We start from the raw sequence: 18,494 nt of genomic DNA, 5'->3' as shown, positions 1-18,494 counted from the left end.
TCATCCAAAAATGACATGGGATCCAGGGAAACTTGGCTGTGTGGATTCAGAATTGGTTTGCTCATAAAAAACAGATGATGGTTGTAGATGAAACATATTCTGCCCAGAGTTTGGTGACCAGTAGTATTCCATCTGTTCTGGGACCCTTCCTCTTTGTGATTTTTTAAAATGACTTGGATGAGGAAGTGGAAGGCTAGGTTATTAAGTTTGCAGATAACATGGATATTGATGATGCTGTGGATAGTGTAGAAGGTTGTCAAAGTTTCCACAATGTGACATTGATAGGATGCAGAGGTGGGCTGAGAAGTGGCAGATGGAGTTCAATCTGGAAAAGTGTGAACTGATTCTCTTTCAGTAATCAAATTTGAAGCCAGAGTACAAGGGTTAGTAGTAGGATTCTTAGTGGTGTGTAAGGTCATTGTAACCATATTGCCTGAGAGGAATCAGTTGAAGAGCAATTGAGAAGGTTTCTTTATAAGGTTGATGTGGATGTATAATGAGAATTTATTCTGTTTTCAGACACACATGGCCAAGTGCAAAGAGAATGGAGTAGCTCATGTCTATGTTCTGGCAGGACATTCACTCTTCAAGGCAACCACAATTCTTTGCAGGGCTCGGCATTACATAGCATACACTAGTTCCATGGCAGCTGAGTGGAGCTACTGATAGAGGCCAGGCATGTCTTTCTAAGGGCAAAGTACTAGCCGTCCGTTGATGAAAGCATTTGGATCAGTTCTGTCTTATTCAGTAGGTATAAGTTGGACCTGATGAAGCAGTAGGATTCTAAAGTGGAATTACTTTTAGTGTGCGTCCGTGAAGACAGCAATGTATTGGCATCATGTGACCAATCAGCAGGCACCACATCAATGCAATCATAAAATACCTCACTGATTTTAAGTTTTTCTCTTCAGTGTAAATGAGATGGTAATAGTCAGACAAACATGGCATCTCATAATGTTTCACTTATGCTGCTGAACTGCCCACTGTCTTCTTGGAATTTGGAGCATCATGCCTGTCCAAGATGGGAGGTCACATGAAAAACAAATTGCAGTGTTTTGCAAACCAGTAGAGAAAATATAGGGGTACTGACTGTTGGTTCTGACATTGAGTGGTTATGCCACGATTTCAAATAAAACAAAAACCCTTTCATTTTTTGTTCCATGTTACTAAAGTATAGATCTGGCAGGTACACAGTTTAACTTGGAGATTTTGAAGTTGTATTCAGATATCTCCTCCTCCACTAACAGAAAGGGCTCGGATGAAAGGCCTTTGACATGAAACTTCAACTTCTTTTCCTATTTCCATCAACGTTCCCTGATCCATGAAATGTTTCCAGTCTCTCAGATTCTGCAGGGACCACTCCATCCTTTCATCCCTCTCCAGCCACCCCTCCTTTTCATCCAGTGGCACTTTGCCCAGTAACCCTAAGACATGCATCACCTGCACCTCTTCCCTCACCTCTGTTGAGGGACCTGAACATACTTCAACGTGATGCAAAGATTCACATGCCAACTTTGTCCATTGTATTTGGTTCTCTCAATGCCGCCTGCCCCTTTGGTGAGATGAAGCAGAGTCTAGGCGATCATTTAATGAAACACCTGTGCTCTGTCCAAATAGCCATCTTGAGCACCTGGTTGTGCGCCATTCTAATTCTGCTCACCATTCCCACACTGACCTGTCTGTCCTCAGCTTCCTCCGTTTAGGATGTGGCCAAACACAAATGAAAAGAACCACGCCCTATATTCTGCCTGGGTGTTCCACACGCCTGCACCCCTCCAATACTAGATTCTATGTACACTGGATTGTAATTGCTCCCACTGTGCATCCAATTGTAATGATTCTCAGCCATGGAATTCCCTCCCTTAAACTCTCTCCAATCTCTCTTCTTTTCTATGGATTTTAAAACAGTAATTATCTCATGATATAAAATTGCAGGAAGTACTTAGCAGATTGCCAGCCCTGCCTGCATTTTATCCATATTTCAGATTTTCAGTGTCTGGAGTATTTTGCTATCCTTTTCAAAATATTCCTGTTACCTCCCTTGCGGTATTTCACTCTGGGCATTACGTGAATGCAGCCTGGCATTGCTATTGAATCACTGAAGTTATCTGGTTGAAGAACTCATAAGAAGTTATCTACAACAGACTGCCCAGATTTTAACCAGGGGAATGAGCTCAGGCAACTTCAAGGGTGGTGAAAAGTTAATCCAAATGTAGACCTCTGAGGCTGTGTTTGGATCAGGTAAGAGCAGTAGAATGTCAGTAATATCTCAACAAGTTCATTGTTACAGGTAACAAATTTTCAGATTCTTCAATTGAATTACAGTTCAATTTTAGGCTTGAAATCATGTTTAAACCCAGACCAAAATTTGCATTTTAACTTCTGGTGTGATGTCTACCCTCTCTTTCTGAAGGATTATCTCACCTTTTGGATAAATATTTATGCCAATAATTTGTTATAAAATTCTAAAGATTTTTTTCTAAAAATCCATACGATATGATTAAATATAAAGAATCCCAGAGAGACCTATTTGTCAGAAAGTCCAGCCTCTTTTTTGATAGAAAGCCTGAAACTAATGGTATGAGAGTTACTAGAGGTACTATGGGTCATCGAAATGCTTACTCCAATCAGCCATGGTCTGGCAACGTTACTGTTCACTACGTAGCACTCAGCCTGTAGTATTTCAGATGCTGTTATTTTATATCTGGAAGATCATTACACTCTTGATGCTTTAGTCTATATAGGCTGCGCATTTAACACTGCTTGGCTCTATCTTGGCAACAAACCCTGGCTCACTTAGTTTTAAGATGATGTTTAATGTTTCATAATATGACAGGATTTGACATGAAAATATCACTTCACAAGGTTTCAGAGGGTGTCTATATTGCAGCTGAAAGAGGGAAAATTGAAGCTGGAGAGTACAACAGATTAGCTGAAGGTCAGGACTAAAGTCTGACAGAATTAATTAGATTAATTGGACTTTGTCAGAAACCATTCAGTCAATAAAGGGCAGAACCAGATGTAGTCAGAATCAGATTGGCTGATGGACAGGATTAAAGTTGATAGCATTGTGGGATTGCAGCTGTCATCAGAACTTTTGAATATCATATTCTCATATTTCCCAATGAAATGGAAGGAGGCTATTTGGCCCATCAAGTCTATGCTGGCTCCTAAAACAATTCTATTCAGCTGCAACCTTTCTTATTACTTCCCTGCAAACTGTTCTTTCAAGCATATCTATTAACACACCCTGTTTCTCACACTGCCCATTTACACTACAGGCAATTCACTGGCAGAAATTTATTTAGAAACAAATACTGTGTTTGGGATACCCCAAGATCACCTGGGGGCAAGGCCACATAGTCACAGCGAGAGTGTTTAAACTCCACACTGACAGTACTGGAGGCCAGGATTAAATCCATGAATCAAAGTTGCTGGAGTTATGAGGCAGTTTCACGACCTGCTGAGCCCCTGTGATGCCCTCTGTAAAGATGTGGTTTGGTCACATTTACTCCATTTAGGCTTGATGTGAGAGCATTAGAAAGAATGCAGAGAAAATTTGCAAGATGGTCCCTTGGAGGATAAATTGAGCAGTTGGGTTTGTTCCCAGCTAGCAGATGGTTGTTGGAAAGTTTCACAAAATCATAAAGGGGTTATACTGAAGCAACAGATAGAAGTGCCTAGAAAATGAAAGGAACAAAACTGCAGAGGTTGTAACTCTGAAATATAAACTGTAAACAGACTCAAGGGACTACAGATGTTGAAATCTGAAACAAGAACAAAACCGTTGCAGGAACCCAGCTGCTTAAGCCATTGAGTTCTTCCACCAGTTTGTTTTTTGCTCTATAAACTGAAAATACTGGATTTACTCAAAGGGACTGGGAGAACTTCACCTTCACAATTCCCCATCAGAACCAGGGATCGGAGACTTTGCATCCAATAGACTCTATCCTGTGGGTCAGAGTGCAGACTTGGGGCTATCAGATTCTGGCAACTTAGTCAGCTTATTGCTGGTCAGAGGATTGTGGAAGAGTGCTTGAAACCAGTAATCAGGTCAGGAGAGGGCCTGAAGGGTAAGAGATTAGCTTTTGGGTTAGGGGCTGTGGACAAGGATGGAGAGGCATTGATGGAGTATGTTGCATTGTGTTGGTAGTAGAATTTGAACATGAATGTAAGTAGGTGACTCACCAGTATGAACCGCAATCTGGAACTGTGCCAAGAAGGCCAGGTTCTCTTCTGTGTGCCCAACCACAAATATTCCTGGGGCTTCAGCACTCCCTTAAAATAATCGTTACACTGTCAGTGCTGTTTCCCATATACCCTGGATGTAAGAATCATCTCAAACAGATTGCAAATTTTGCAAGGGTGACCTGCACCAAGAAATACATTGTTGGTTTTCAGTGACACAATATAACCAGTAAATGTTCAGTAATGTAATTCGTTATGATGAACATAATTTTACTCTGGAGAATTTTATTTCCTTAATAAAAAAGAAACCTGGGTCTATGGGTCTGATAATGATTTTTCAGTCAGTCAGAAACATTTTTTGTTTTTGCATTGTTGGTTGCCTGGAAGATGAGTTCAAGAAGTTTGATTACTCAGTGGAGGTAATGAAGATTGTTATGCTTTGTAACCCCAAAAAATAAACTAATCAAAAGAACAACATGGAACCCGGAATAACATGACTAATTTTGTTTTTACTTAGAGCGAGGCATGCAAGTATGACATGGTGGTGTGATGCCTTTCAAATGTTTTCTTGTAAGATTCCACAAACTAAATGATCTCTCAGAGCATCATTAAGTCAATCACTGAACTGAGGCAACCTCTTCAATTCAACCACGTACGCTGAAATGGACTCCTCTTCCTTTTGATTCTGCCTATGAAACCTAAAGCATTCGGCAATTAACAACGGCTTTGGTTCTAAATTTCCATGCGTTACGATCATGATATTAGCAAAGCTCCTTTCAGCTAGTTTGGTTGGAGCAGTCAAACTTCTAAGGAAATTTTATGCTTTTCTACCCAGCAACCTCAGCAAAACTGGCACTTGCTTTTCATTGGATATTGCTCAATTCACTCAGTATACAATATCCAGTTATCCCTCATGTAATTGAATGTCTCTATCTTTTCGATGTAGCTGGACAATTCTAATTTTTTATTTATGATTATTAACACCCTGTACTGTTTATGAAACCATAAATTTGTCTGTTTTCTCCCTTTTTTTTATCTTGACCATTTCTGTCCCTTCCCGAAGAAGCAGATGCTGCTCTGCTTTTTTTTTAAAAAACTCAATCATCGCACTGCGATTTTTAACTCAAGCGTCTCACTGCTCTTCAACAGATAGGTAGTCATCTTGGGTTTTAAAATGTTCTCATTGCTACTGTTATGTTTTGTAACTCCAAAACAAAAACTAATGGAAATAAAAACATGGAGCTGGGAATATTGTATTTAATTTTATTTTTATTTTAAATGTACACATATGACATGGTGGCACAATGACGTATGCTATTTATAACCTGTAATGAATTATTTAAACGAACAAAAATGCTTAATCAAGTAATACGCAAACACGAGGAAATCTGCAGATGCTGGAATTTCAAGCAACACACATAAAAGTTGCTGGTGAATGCAGCAGGCCAGGCAGCATCTCTAGGAAGAGGTACAGTTGACGTTTTGGGCTGAGACCCTTCGTCAGGATTTGACGGCTACTTTTGTCCCTTATTTGGGAGTGAGAAAGTTGGCAACCTTAACTGTAAAAGACATGCTGAGGTGAGTTTAACCCTACTTGAACACTCCCCCCCCCCCCCCCCCCGCCGGTCAGCCGGTCTGCAAGAATATTGTCAATGTTAAACCAGTCCACGTTGCAAAGAAGGTTGAGGGCCCCTGTAATAGATAGTCCCCTTGGTAGTTTTGGGATGCCAGTGGCGAAAAGAGTGCATCATTCAGTATGGCACTGAACTTCTCGAACCCCAGAAAGTACTCCAATCACATGGAGCTTGTCTAGTCACACTTCTGATGTGTTTTGGAGGCTATGGAAAGGCTTTCTGGAGAGTACCCATCTTCTAAATGTTTCTTGTAGCCACAGTATTTATGTCATACCTATCGATGTGCAGTGGAAATATATTGACTGGCTACCCACTACAGACTGTACTGGATACAGCCCAGTCGATCACAGGCAAAGCCCACCCCACCATGAGCACATCTACATGAAACCCTGTCACCCTATCACCAGGAAGCAGCAGCCATCATCAGGGACTCTCAACACCCAGGCCATGCTCTCTTCTCGCTGCTGCCATCAGGAAAAAGGTACAGGAGCCTCAGGGCTCACGGCACCAGGCTCAGGAACAGTTATTACCACTCAACCATCAAGGAAATGAATCTCAGGTTTGTATATGGTGACATATGTGTACTTTGATAATAAATTAACTTTGAAATTTGAACTACTTAGACACGCTGACCTGTAAAATTCATGTTCTGGAATATGGATATGAAAATCAGACTAATGGGAAAGTCCTAGACTCTCTTTGGCTAGAGATGATTTTTGCCTGGTATAATGTGTGATGTGAAATTTACTTGTGTCTTATTACTCCCAAGATTTATATTGGTCAGGTTCTGTTGTGTGTGGGCTCAGATTGTTTTGCTATCTAAGGAATTGCTAATGTAAGTAACAATCCCCAATCTGCCCTTATGGTGGAGGGAATGTTAGTGGGGCAGCTGAAGATTGTTTAGTTGACCCCAGTATAAGGAAAATACCACTGCAAGGAGAACAGCAGTCACCATAGACGAATTGGACCGAATGTCCTGCTTCTTTGCTCCATAGCTCTATGACTCTGACCACTCAGAGTCAAATTTTGCCTCGATACGAAGCATAGTCACATTGATCTCTTCATCTGCATTTTCTATATTTGGAGCAAAATTTTAATCAGCTGAGAGATCCAAGTGTCAGAGATGAAATAATTGGTGAATTGAATGGTATTTAATTGCACTGTTGATGGCATTTACAATTGTCTGCTGATGATTGAAAGCTGTTCAGCCAGTAGTTGGCCAGACTGGACTTACCTTTCTTTTTATGGATAGGATAAATGTGGGGATATTTTTATTCTGTCACATAGATTCCAGTTTAGAAATATACTGCAGTGGCTGGAAGCAGAGCTATTTATGGAGCCTGTCTCCAACACTGCAACAGGGATGTTGCCAAGATCGAAAGTCTTTGCTGCATTAGCTGTTTAAAGGTGATTGGTTCCTAAGCACTGTAACAACTGGAGTGTTTATATATAGTTGTCCCAGTTCCAGACCAACATAAATAATCTGCGTGTTCCCATAAATCAAAAAATGCCTGCAATCTGCCTTTAGTAGTTAGCAGTGATTGGTTTGATAAAGCTTCCTCTGAAGAACAAAAAATAATAAGTTTTTGCCAGCTTTTCAGTGGGATGAATCACTAGACTGAATCACAGCTGTCAGTTCCATAGAGAGTTAACGGATAACTCCATGTCAACACCTTCTCAGCTCTTACATCAGTCATTCTCATCCATCTTACCTCCCTCTGCCTTCTGGCCTTTCCACTGAATGATGGATTTTCTGCACTGACCTGGTTTGAAGGTTCAAAATAACTTTGTAATTGACCTCTTAAATTCTCCCCACCAGAGACAGCGCACTTACTGTGTTTTGTTTTGTTTGACTGGGCTGCCAACCTTCATTAAAAGTTAAGTTATTTTTCTCTAATTTAATTCATATGTTTTGATTAATTTATCAGTTCACTGATTTGTAAGTGAATATATTTTTAAAGTGTTATTAATAATTTTTATCAAAAATTGTTATTTCTTTCTAGAGGCATTTGAAAACAACATCAAGGTCTTTGGACATCATGAGTAGTCAGAGGGCCAGCATGGAAAGCATCACATGTTGTTCTGTCTGGGGCCTGGTCATTGCACAAGGTCTGGTCTGCTTTGTTGAATGGCTGGAACTGCAAGGCCTCTGGTTTATAGGGAACTGGTGTGGGCGTTGGCCGAAGGCTTGGAGGAGAAGCCAAGAGGTGGTGAGTAATCCAGCTCCTTCATTATCAATTGGAGTGCATGTAGAACATTGACTTAAGTCTGTCGTTCTCAATAACAACCAACACATTTAGCACCCATCACAAACAAGAGAAAATCTGCAGATGCTGGAAATCTAAGCAACACGCACAAAATACTGGAGGAAATTAGCATGCCAAGCAGCATTTTGCATTTAGCACCCATTATTGTTTTTAATGATGATATTATTCATTGTTATTTCCAATGCATGAAATACATTTTATAAAAAAGCTTTAGGCTTTTTAACCATACCATTAGTATGGTTTACTAATAAACCATAAATGAATACTTTGCTAAATTGATAATGCTTTTGTCTGGCTATAATTATAATGGAGAGGTGAAACCAAATGAATCCAAATATTCCAAATGGATGTTTATTTTAAAATTATGGGGAAAGAAATGCCAATCTCATTGTTTTCTCCAGCTTTAATATGAGCCTAGAACTTCTAAGTTCACCAGCACTGAAGGATGCAAAATAGAACCCCTTAGTACATGACTCTTCAGCGCTACTTGGAACTCAGTAACGTCTCAAGAACTGACAGAAAATAGCCAAAAGAGAAAAAAACAGGGAAAATTAAACTCAGACCTTCTTGAGAGTATCGCATCATGTTTTATAGATAACTAATTATTTCTGAAGCTTTGTGACTCTTGTAATGCAGGAAATATAACCAAAAGGTCTAAATACTTATTTTTCTGCCTCGGGGTTCAGGAGATTTCATGAAGGTAAAATTAATTTTCCTCTTGGGATATCCGTGGATGTGTTAATTTAAAGATCCAAAATTAATGTGATGATCTAGATTATCAGTGCTAAACTGACCTTTGGTGCAGTATGTGTAATGCTTATACATTCTCACTGTGGCTGTGTGGGTTTCCATATTTTCTTCCCATATTCCAAAGATATGATGCTAGGTTAAGTAATTGCTGTAAAGTTCACCTCAGTGAAAGTAAATGGCAAAAGAACAAAAAGGTAGTGGTTAAGCATGGAGGAGAGAATAAGGTGATGTTTTACAGGGGTAAAAGGAAGGGGATAATGATATAAAAAGAGGAAATGCCGGAAACATCATCAGATCAGGCATTGGTTGTGGAAAGAGAAGCAGATTTAAAGTTTTAGGTCCAAGCTTTTTGTTAGGCTGAGAAGGAGAGAAAACGTGTTAGTTTTAGTTACAGAGAAGTAGGGGGCGGTGGGTAGAACAAAGGGAATATTTCTGATGGAGTGGGACTAAAGGAGTCGGAAGCACATTATGTTTCTTCTACTGTGTATTTGTTGCTAATAGCCCTGCTGTGGGATGCGCCCAGCCAAGTTTACAGATGAATGACAGGCAGGAATGATCTGTTCTGTAAGAGATAGAAAGGAAGAGTGAAATATCAAAAGTCAGAGAAGTCAGTGCTGAGTCTGAAGGCTGCAAGATGCACAAATGGCAGATGATGTTCTATCGGAGAGGATTCTGAAGAACAGGATTTATGAACATTTGGAGAAGCACAGTCTGGTTAGAGATAGTCAGCATGACTTCGTAAAGGACATATCATGGCTCACAAGCTTGATTGAATTTTTCAAGGAAGTGACAAAACAAATTGATGAAGGTAGAGCCAGAGATGTGACGTATATGGATTTTAGTAAGGCATTTGACATGGTAGGCTCGTTCAGAAAGTCAGTAGGCATGGAAACTTGGCTGCATGGATTCAGAATTGGCTTTCTCACAGAAGGCAGAAGGTGGTAGAAGCAGCTGGAGCGTACACTGCCTGGAGGTCACTGACCAATGGTGTTCAGCAGGGATCTTTTCTGGGATCCCGGCTTTTTGTGACTTTTATAAATGACTTGGATGATGAAGTGGAAGGGTAGGTTAGTAAGTTTTCAGATGACACAAAAATTGCTGAAGTTCTGGAAAGAGTAGAAGGTTGTCGATGCTTACAACAGGATATTGATGGGATGGAGAGCTGGGTTGAGAAGTGGTTGGTGAAGTTCAGTACATAAAAATGTGAAGTGACGAACTTTGGAAGGTCAAATATAGAGGTAGAATACAGTAATGGCAGGATTCTTATAAGTGTGGAGGAACAGAGGAATTTTGGGATCAACGTCCATTGACCCCCCCCCCCCCCAAAGTTGCTGTGCAAGTTGATAGGGTGGTTAAGAAGCCTTTTAGTGTTTTGGCCTTCATTAGTCAGAGGATAGAGTTCAAGAGCCATGAAGTAATATTGTAGCTCTATAAAATTCCAATTAGACCACACTTTGATTTATAGTTCTGGTTATGAAAGGAAGTATGTGGAAGCCTTAAGGAGAGTACAGAGAAAATTTACAAGATGCCTCTTGGGGTGAAATACATGTCTCATGAGAATAGGTTGAATGGGCTAGGGTTTTTCTCTTTGGAGCAACGAAGGATGAGATCTAACTTGCCAGAGATGTACAGGATGATAAGGCGCATAGATAAAATTGCCCTGGCATATTTCAGGGCAGAAATGGCTAATATGAGGGGGCATAACTTTGATAATGGAAGGAAAGAATAAGGGGAGATTTTTTACACACAGAGTGATGAGTGTATGTAACATGCTGCCAGGGGTTGCGGCAGGGCAGATAGATTAGTGACTTTTTTTTTTGCGTGTCACACCAGACAGTCAGCCATTCTTGTCTGGCACGTGGTGTCATCATTTGTCTCCTTTCGGATTAACCGGGTCAGGATAGGATCGCTCCTGACTCAACCCTTTTTTTTTAACGAGGCTGAGTGGCTAGCTCGATGCTCGACCCGGCATGGATGGAAAGCGTGCTCGGGGGGGGGGGCTGGCCTGATTGGATTTGAACTCGGGAGCCTTCACTCCGGAGTCCGGCACTGATGCCATTGCGCCACCAGCCAGCCAAGTGACATTTATGAGTCTCTTATATACATGGATGAAAAAAAATGGATGGCAAACGTGGGAGAGAAGGGTTAGATTGAACCTTGAGTAGGTTAAAGAGTTGGCTCAACATTGTGGGTTGAAGGGCCTGTACTGTGCTCTCCTATTCTATGTTGTATGTTCCACAAATCTGCTTTACATGTCATGAATTAAAATGGGAATGGGATGGAAAATTAGAAGGAAGGGAAATGGACTAACAATACTGCTCTGCTGAAACTCTGCATTGATACAAAAGGCTGTATGGCCTTAGTATAATCCGTAACATAATAAAGTACAATGGTGCGATTGGGTTGACACTAGCTTTACCATCAGAAAAGGCATCAGTTATGAGGATCCTGAACATAAAAATCCTGTCCTAAAAATTGAAGTACTCATTGTGATATTGGAAAATTGTCAGACACATTCCTATGAATTATGCATTGAAAATCCAGGCTGGTTTCCCACTGAAAGAGATTCCATCTGGAAATAATTGGTAGAACAATGTGACCCAGTTTAAATTGTTTTTGTACGCAATTTACACTGAGAAACAGAAGCTAATTGATCCAAATTTTCAGTAGAAATGCTTGAATGTTTTTGGGTGTGGACTGGAGGAAATATATCTTTTTTAAAAAACAAATCTCATATCTTTAATGAATTCATCTCCTTTAATACACACTTTCCTTCCCCAGCTCCAGAATTTGTCAGCACTCCAGTTCCATAGGTTTGTGTAGTTTTTCCACAATATAGAAATAAATGAAAGTTGAAAATATCTGCATCTTATGAGTTTTATCTTTCATTACACTTTCAGTTTAATTGTTTCTAATAAATCAGCAATTTAAAGAGTAGGGTTGAACTGAAAATAGTGAATTAGCATTATTAATTATTTTTTACATTGCACATACATCTGTCTTTTTCAACCGCACTAATGTTTTTGATCCTTCAATCAGGAAAGACTATGGAACACCCTGCTCAAAGTTGTCTGCCTGCAGAAATTTATCTCTGTTTTACATATGCTTCATGATGGCATACAAGTCAAAATACTTGTAACCAACTCCATGAAGAGCACAACCTTTCTTACCACTGAGAACCTCACCATTCAGGAAACGCCTTCTTCTCCTTACCACCCTTGGGGTGGAGGTACAGGAGCCTGAAGACCAACATTCAATGAGAAGGAGGAAACCAGAGATCCACGAGCCTGTCCTCATCAAAGGATCAGAGGTGGAGGTGGTCATAAATCTTAAATTCTTCTGTGTTATCATTTCAGAGGACCGGTCTGGCTGTAGTACTTAAGTGCAATTATGAAGAAAGCATGACTGTGCCTCTACTTCTTTAACAGATTATAAAGATTCATCATGACATCTGAAACTTCGATAAGCATCTAGAGATGTGTGGTGGAGAGTATATTGACAGGCTGCACCACAGCCAGGTATGGAAACATCAATGCCTTTGAGTTGCAAATACTACAAAAAGTAATGGAAATGGCCCTGTCTATCATAGGTAAAGCCCTCCCCACCACTGGGCACATCTACATGAGGTATTGACACAGGAAAGCAATATCCATCATCAGGGTCCCCCACCACCCAGGCCATGCTCTCTTCTCGCTGCTGTCATCAGGAGGGTACATGAGCCTCAGGACTCACACAACCAGATTCAGGAACAGTTATTACCCCTCAGCCTCTTGAACCAAAGGACATAGCCTCACTCAACTTCACTCGTCCCATCATTGAAATATTCTCACAACCAATGGACTCACTTTCAAGGACTCTTCATCTCATGTTCTTGATATTAACTGCTTATATATTTATTACTATTTCTTTCTTTTTTGTACTTTCACAGTTTGTTGTCTTTTGCACACTAGTTGAACACCCAAATTGGTGTGGTCTTTCATTGATTCTAATATGGTTGTTTTTATATTATTGATTTATAGGGTATGCCCACAAGAAAATGAATCTCACGGTTGTGTACGGTGACATATATGTACTTTGATAATAAATTTACTTTGCACTTTGAATTCTTGAACTTCAATGATTCATAACCAGCCCTGCACTGTACTGCCACCACAAAACACCAAATTTTATGTCATATAAGACAGTGATAACAAAGTTGATTCTGATTCTGATCCTGATTTCTTCGGGTAACCCAAATGGATAGACCTCCTGTGGTCCATGATGTGGTGCATCCTGTCTAGTTTATATATGTGGTCCACGTTTCACTCAGAGAAATCAGCAGTAACAGAACTTTGCATTCGCAAAGGCCTTAGGATTGACTTCAACAGCACAAACCTAATGGCTTTTGGAACCGCCTGGTGAAGCAAGCCATTGAAATAAAACTAGAGGATAAGAATTTTAACTAAGACAAAGGTCTTGATCTAAGTCAGAACTGGAATTACATTGCAAATAAGGTAGGACAGCAGAAACCTGACTGGATGCGACTAACCAATCAGGAGGGATTGACGACAGGGATATAAATACCACTAGTCTAGACATACCCAGGCACCGTCTCTGATGAAGATGACAGAGTTTGTCATTGAAAGGTCGGTGAAAATTGATTCTTGTACCTGGCTGGAAGCCCAAGTAGAATCGATTCGTCATATATACCAGGAAAGTACTAGATCCTTTTTTTATTTATCTATATTTCTATACAAAAGCCATTGTCGCTCTGAAGTTCAAACACGAGGAAATCTGCAGATGCTGGAAATTCAAGCAACACACATAAAAGTTGCTGGTGAACGCAGCAGGCCAGGCAGCATCTCTAGGAAGAGGTACAGTTGACATTTCGGGCCGAGACCCTTCGTCAGGACTAACTGAAAGAAGAGCTAGTAAGAGATTTGAAAGTGGGAGGGGGAGGGGGGGATCCAAAATGATAGGAGTAGACAGAAGGGGGAGGGATGGAGCCAAGAGCTGGACAGTTGATTGGCAAAAGGGATATGAGAGGATCATGGGACGGGAGGCCTAGGGAGAAAGAAAGGGGGAGAGGTGAAGCTCAGAGGATGGGCAAGGAATGTAGTGAGAGGGATAGAGGGAGAAAAAAGAGAGAGAGAAAAAGAATGTGTGTATATAAATAGAAAAAGGATCTAGTACTAGCCACATAGCTTTCCAACTCATTCTGCACCACATAATCTATAAAGAGGTAATCCTTTTTACTTCTCATAGGTTGTCTCCTCCATCCAAAATAAGATAAGGACTTAGGAACAGAATTAGACTATTTGGACTATGCAGATTTTTAAGAAATCTGAGCTTGTTGATAGCTAGACATTATCTATTATGTCATATCTATTTTTTCATCTTGTTCTTTCAGATGGGTTTCTCATACACTAGAAACTAAGGTCTGCTTTGACATTAATTCATGATGCAGGAAACAGGGTACATTCTGAGGTCCCAAATTGTCCTAAAGATGTGATGCTCCCTTCCCTATTTATTGAAGAATGCACTGCTGAAGATTAATCGAGTTCATGCTGGTCAATGCAATTGGTTTCACATTAACATATTAACTGTTCATTTATTGTTATTGCTTTGTGAGGAACCTTACTCTGTGGAAAATTGGTTGCGCCATTAAATACATTTCATCAGTGATTTACAGGCTGCAAAACACTTTAAAGCCTTGAAAGGAACACAATGAATCAAGTCAGTCTTGACACTTTCTGTGGAGGAGTGACGATTAATTTTCTGTTCTCTTTACAGAGAAGTTCATGAAACAGTGAGCTATTTTGTCTCCTATTGTCTTTTTCTAATCTGTTCTTATCTTCTTTTATATTCACTCCTTGAATAGTTCTGAGTTTAGATTTTGGCTCAATTTCTGGAAGCAATTCATAATCTATATCCAAAGACTAAACATATTTCTACCCATCAATTTGCAAGCAGAAGTTTGTAAAAGGATTTCATATGTCATCTCTATGGATCTGCATCATCTTATTACCCTGTTTTATTTTGGCCAGGCTCTTGCCTAAATATAAAATAATCTTTTAATGTCTGATTGGCAGAGTAGAATTAAAAGAACTTTAGATACAACAGCTCACAATTTCATGAAGTTCTTTGTAAAGAGGACAAAAAAATCTCAACCTCATCCACAGCAAATGTGAAGAATTTCTTGTTCCCAGGTTAAAATGCGGACCATAATTCTTCTACAATAATAGAGCTGCATTATGAGGCATTAAGCCAGTTAATTTCTCAACAATGCAGATGGACAGTCTCTTTCTGCAGTTACACCATCTGACACCCACAGCCTTGTAACTCGTTGCTTGCCATCTGCTGTTTTCTTGTTGATTAGAGAGTGAAGTCTTTGTGTGTGTGTCTCTCTCTCTCTCTCTCTCACACACACACACACACACACACACACACACACACCAGCAAATAAAATATCATGAAGATAAAGGAGCAACTAGCTTGCAATTATAGGTGATCACTGATTCATTGAGTTTATAAGCCCTTCCCTTCCTGAAGCTCAACACAGCAGTACATATCTAATCATTAAATAGTTCTTTGTCTTTCTGTGTTTTCTGTGATATTTTCACCCATACAACGTATAACTTCCATCACCAGCCAGGTGCCTGGGACTGCCTTGTATAGAATAAGAGCTATTAGCAGGCTCTGGCACATGTGCTGCATCAGTGTGTTGGCATTGAGCTGCCTGTTTTTCATGAATTAAAATGGTCACTAATTATTTAACAATTCACTTCATGGAATCCAGCCAATGTCAAAAGAGTTGTGTTTTATCAATATGGCTCTTTTAATGCTTTAGTAATATAGCATGTAAACTGTTAGAAGTCACTTACATTATGAATTATCATTAAGTTTACGAGCACTAAGTGTAGCTGAGTAACTGTTTACAGGCACTGAGATGTCCCTGAACTTCATAGAGAAAGAAAACCAGTTTTTCAAGAAAATATAGCAACAGAATTTAGTTCAGGAAAAGTCCAGACTTCTTAACGATTTTAGGATGTTTACAATAGTACTAAGACCCAGTTCCAAATATAAATTAATGACATAACTTAACGTCACTAGTTAAATATTCATTACCAGGTGTAAATATATCTTTTGTATAATGCTGATTCATCTGAATTATAACACAATTTTCACCTTGCCGTTCTGTTTTCCCACAAGCCTGGTATTAATAATTTACAAATGCCTACAGATGCATATAATGTGGGAAAACTTTCTGCTAAAAGATATGTTGTAAACATTGCAGTTTAAAAATACATTGACAATATTAAATAAAAATTTCAATGACTGCAGGTACCAGCTAGATGACTTATTTGAAATGATAGAGATTGATTGCATGTTTCTAGTTCCAAGCTGCTTGTTTTCTGCTCAGCAGTTTTGACCTGTTAACTGACTCTGTAATTGTTTGCCTTAAGAACAAATTGACATGTTATGTGTGCTCTGGTAGAACTCCTATCGAGCCTGGAGAAGAAGGGGAAGAGCAGTGAAGAACAATAGAAGCAGCTTTTCCAGTAAAAAGCTCAGTGCATGCTGCTGAGAGACAGCCTAGTTCGCGCTGGGACACACCACCAGTGATCAAAACTGGGGTCATTGGGTATTTCAGGTCTTTGAATGTCAGACGCTCTCTCACCCAGCCCGGGTTGATCAGGCCTTGGCTCGTATCCACGGCTCACCCCTCTCGATCCATAGTCATCCTGAAGCTCGCGCAATGATGATGTCGGCGGCTCTTTTCTTTGCAGCCCCTGTAATTCCAAGGAGATCTGCACAACGAGCAGCCAGCAAAACCTCTACAACGCACATCTATAGGCTTGCATTGTGCCCTCCACCCCCATCTCTGGCACTGCCCTACAACCTCCTGGTATCTGGTTTTCTTACATTCAAACACCTCCTCAATCCAGTCTTCCCAAGGCCCTGTCAGTTCTACCATGACCACCTGCTTCGAGGTTTCTAACAGAATGACCATATCAGGCCTCAGGGATGATGAAGGGACAAAGTCAGGGAACTTTAATTGCTTGCCAAGATTATGTGAATTTCATCGATAGCATTCAGCCATCTCATTACCCATGTGGGTTTCAGAGCAGTGAAAAATGAGGTGGTGTGAACATGTCATGGTGTAAAGGCAAGGGCATCACTCCTGTGATACTGTAATCATCGGCCTTGCTTGTTTCCCCCATTGGTATGTTACCGCTGTCACCAATGAGGACCATATTTATTGTACGAGGGGGAGGTGGGGCATTAGCGGAAGTTAGAGAAGTTGATGTTCATGCCATCAGGTTGGAGGCTACCCAGACGGAATATAAGGTGTTGTTCCTCCAACCTGAGTGTAGCTTCATCTTTACAGTAGAAGAGGCCGTGGATAGACATGTCAGAATGGGAATGGCCATATATTTTAATATATTGGCAAGACCCGATGCAGACTGGGAGACCGCTTTGCTGAACATCTATGCTCTGTCCGCCAGAGAAAGCAGGATCTCCCAGTGGCCACACATTTTAATTCCACATCCCATTCCCATTCTGACATGTCTATCCACGGCCTCCTCTACTGTAAAGATGAAGCCACACTCAGGTTGGAGGAACAACACCTTATATTCCGTCTGGGTAGCCTCCAACCTGATGGCATGAACATCGACTTCTCTAACTTCCGCTAATGCCCCACCTCCCCCTCGTACCCCATCTGTTACTTATTTTTATACACACATTCTTTCTCTCACTCTCCTTTTTCTCCCTCTGTCCCTCTGAATATACCCCTTGCCCATCCTCTGGGTCCCCCCCCCCCCGTCTTTCTTCCCGGACCTCCTGTCCCATGATCCTCTCATATCCCCTTTTGCCAATCACCTGTTCAGCTCTTGGCTCTATCCCTCCCCCTCCTGTCTTCTCCTATCATTTTGGATCTCCCCCTCCCCCTCCAACTTTCAAATCCCTTACTCACTCTTCCTTCAGTTAGTCCCGACGAAGGGTCTCGGCCTGAAACGTCGACTGCACCTCTTCCTAGAGATGCTGCCTGGCCTGCTGCGTTCACCAGCAACTTTTATGTGTGTTGCTTCATAAGAACAATATCTTTTTACTCTGTTCCGCAAAATAATTTCCTGTTGTCTACAACTCTTTCACTTGGATATCTTTTCATTTGTCTTTAATCTATTGGACACTCTTTTAAATACTCTACATCACAATCACATTGGGTCATTGCCAGTTGATATTGATGTGAAACAATCTGTGGTGATAGATGCGATTACTGAAGCACAGCACAGTTCTGCACTCCAGCAGAGCATTCAAGATGATTCCCTCAAAGATATTTTTGGAAAATGAAGAGAGAATAATAAAATGAATTCAAACACATTGCTTGTCATTGATACATTAGTAAATCGAGGTTTATTTTATGGAACAATATAACTCCACTTCAATATTAAGCATAAAAGAGATGTGGTAAAATATCTGCAGCAGACAAAGAGAATTCCAGGCTGGGTGCAAGTCTGAAAACAATTTTAAAGTGGTGGTGTTGGGAGCTCTGCTCTTTATGGAGAAACATATCTCATATCCACTGCTAGAGAGATTAACCATGCTGCAGTGCTTTATAAAGTTATGTTCCCGACACTGCCTGTAATGAGTTTGCACGTTCTCCCAATGA

The 18,494-nt window shown here is 40.4% G+C and overlaps 1 long non-coding RNA gene across 1 annotated transcript; it reads left to right on the top strand.

The window, feature by feature from the left end:
* Positions 1 to 6,322: 6,322 nt before the first annotated feature.
* On the top strand, positions 6,323 to 12,101 carry LOC140196033 (uncharacterized). Its single transcript, XR_011885598.1, has 3 exons — positions 6,323 to 6,381; positions 7,826 to 8,032; positions 11,879 to 12,101. It is a non-coding gene; the product is annotated as an uncharacterized lncRNA (long non-coding RNA).
* The last annotated feature ends 6,393 nt before the right edge of the window (positions 12,102 to 18,494 follow it).

Source organism: Mobula birostris, chromosome 4 (genome assembly GCF_030028105.1).
Source record: "Mobula birostris isolate sMobBir1 chromosome 4, sMobBir1.hap1, whole genome shotgun sequence".
In the NCBI taxonomy this organism is placed as follows: Eukaryota; Metazoa; Chordata; class Chondrichthyes; order Myliobatiformes; family Myliobatidae; genus Mobula; species Mobula birostris.
This window is presented reverse-complemented; position numbering and strand designations above follow the sequence as displayed.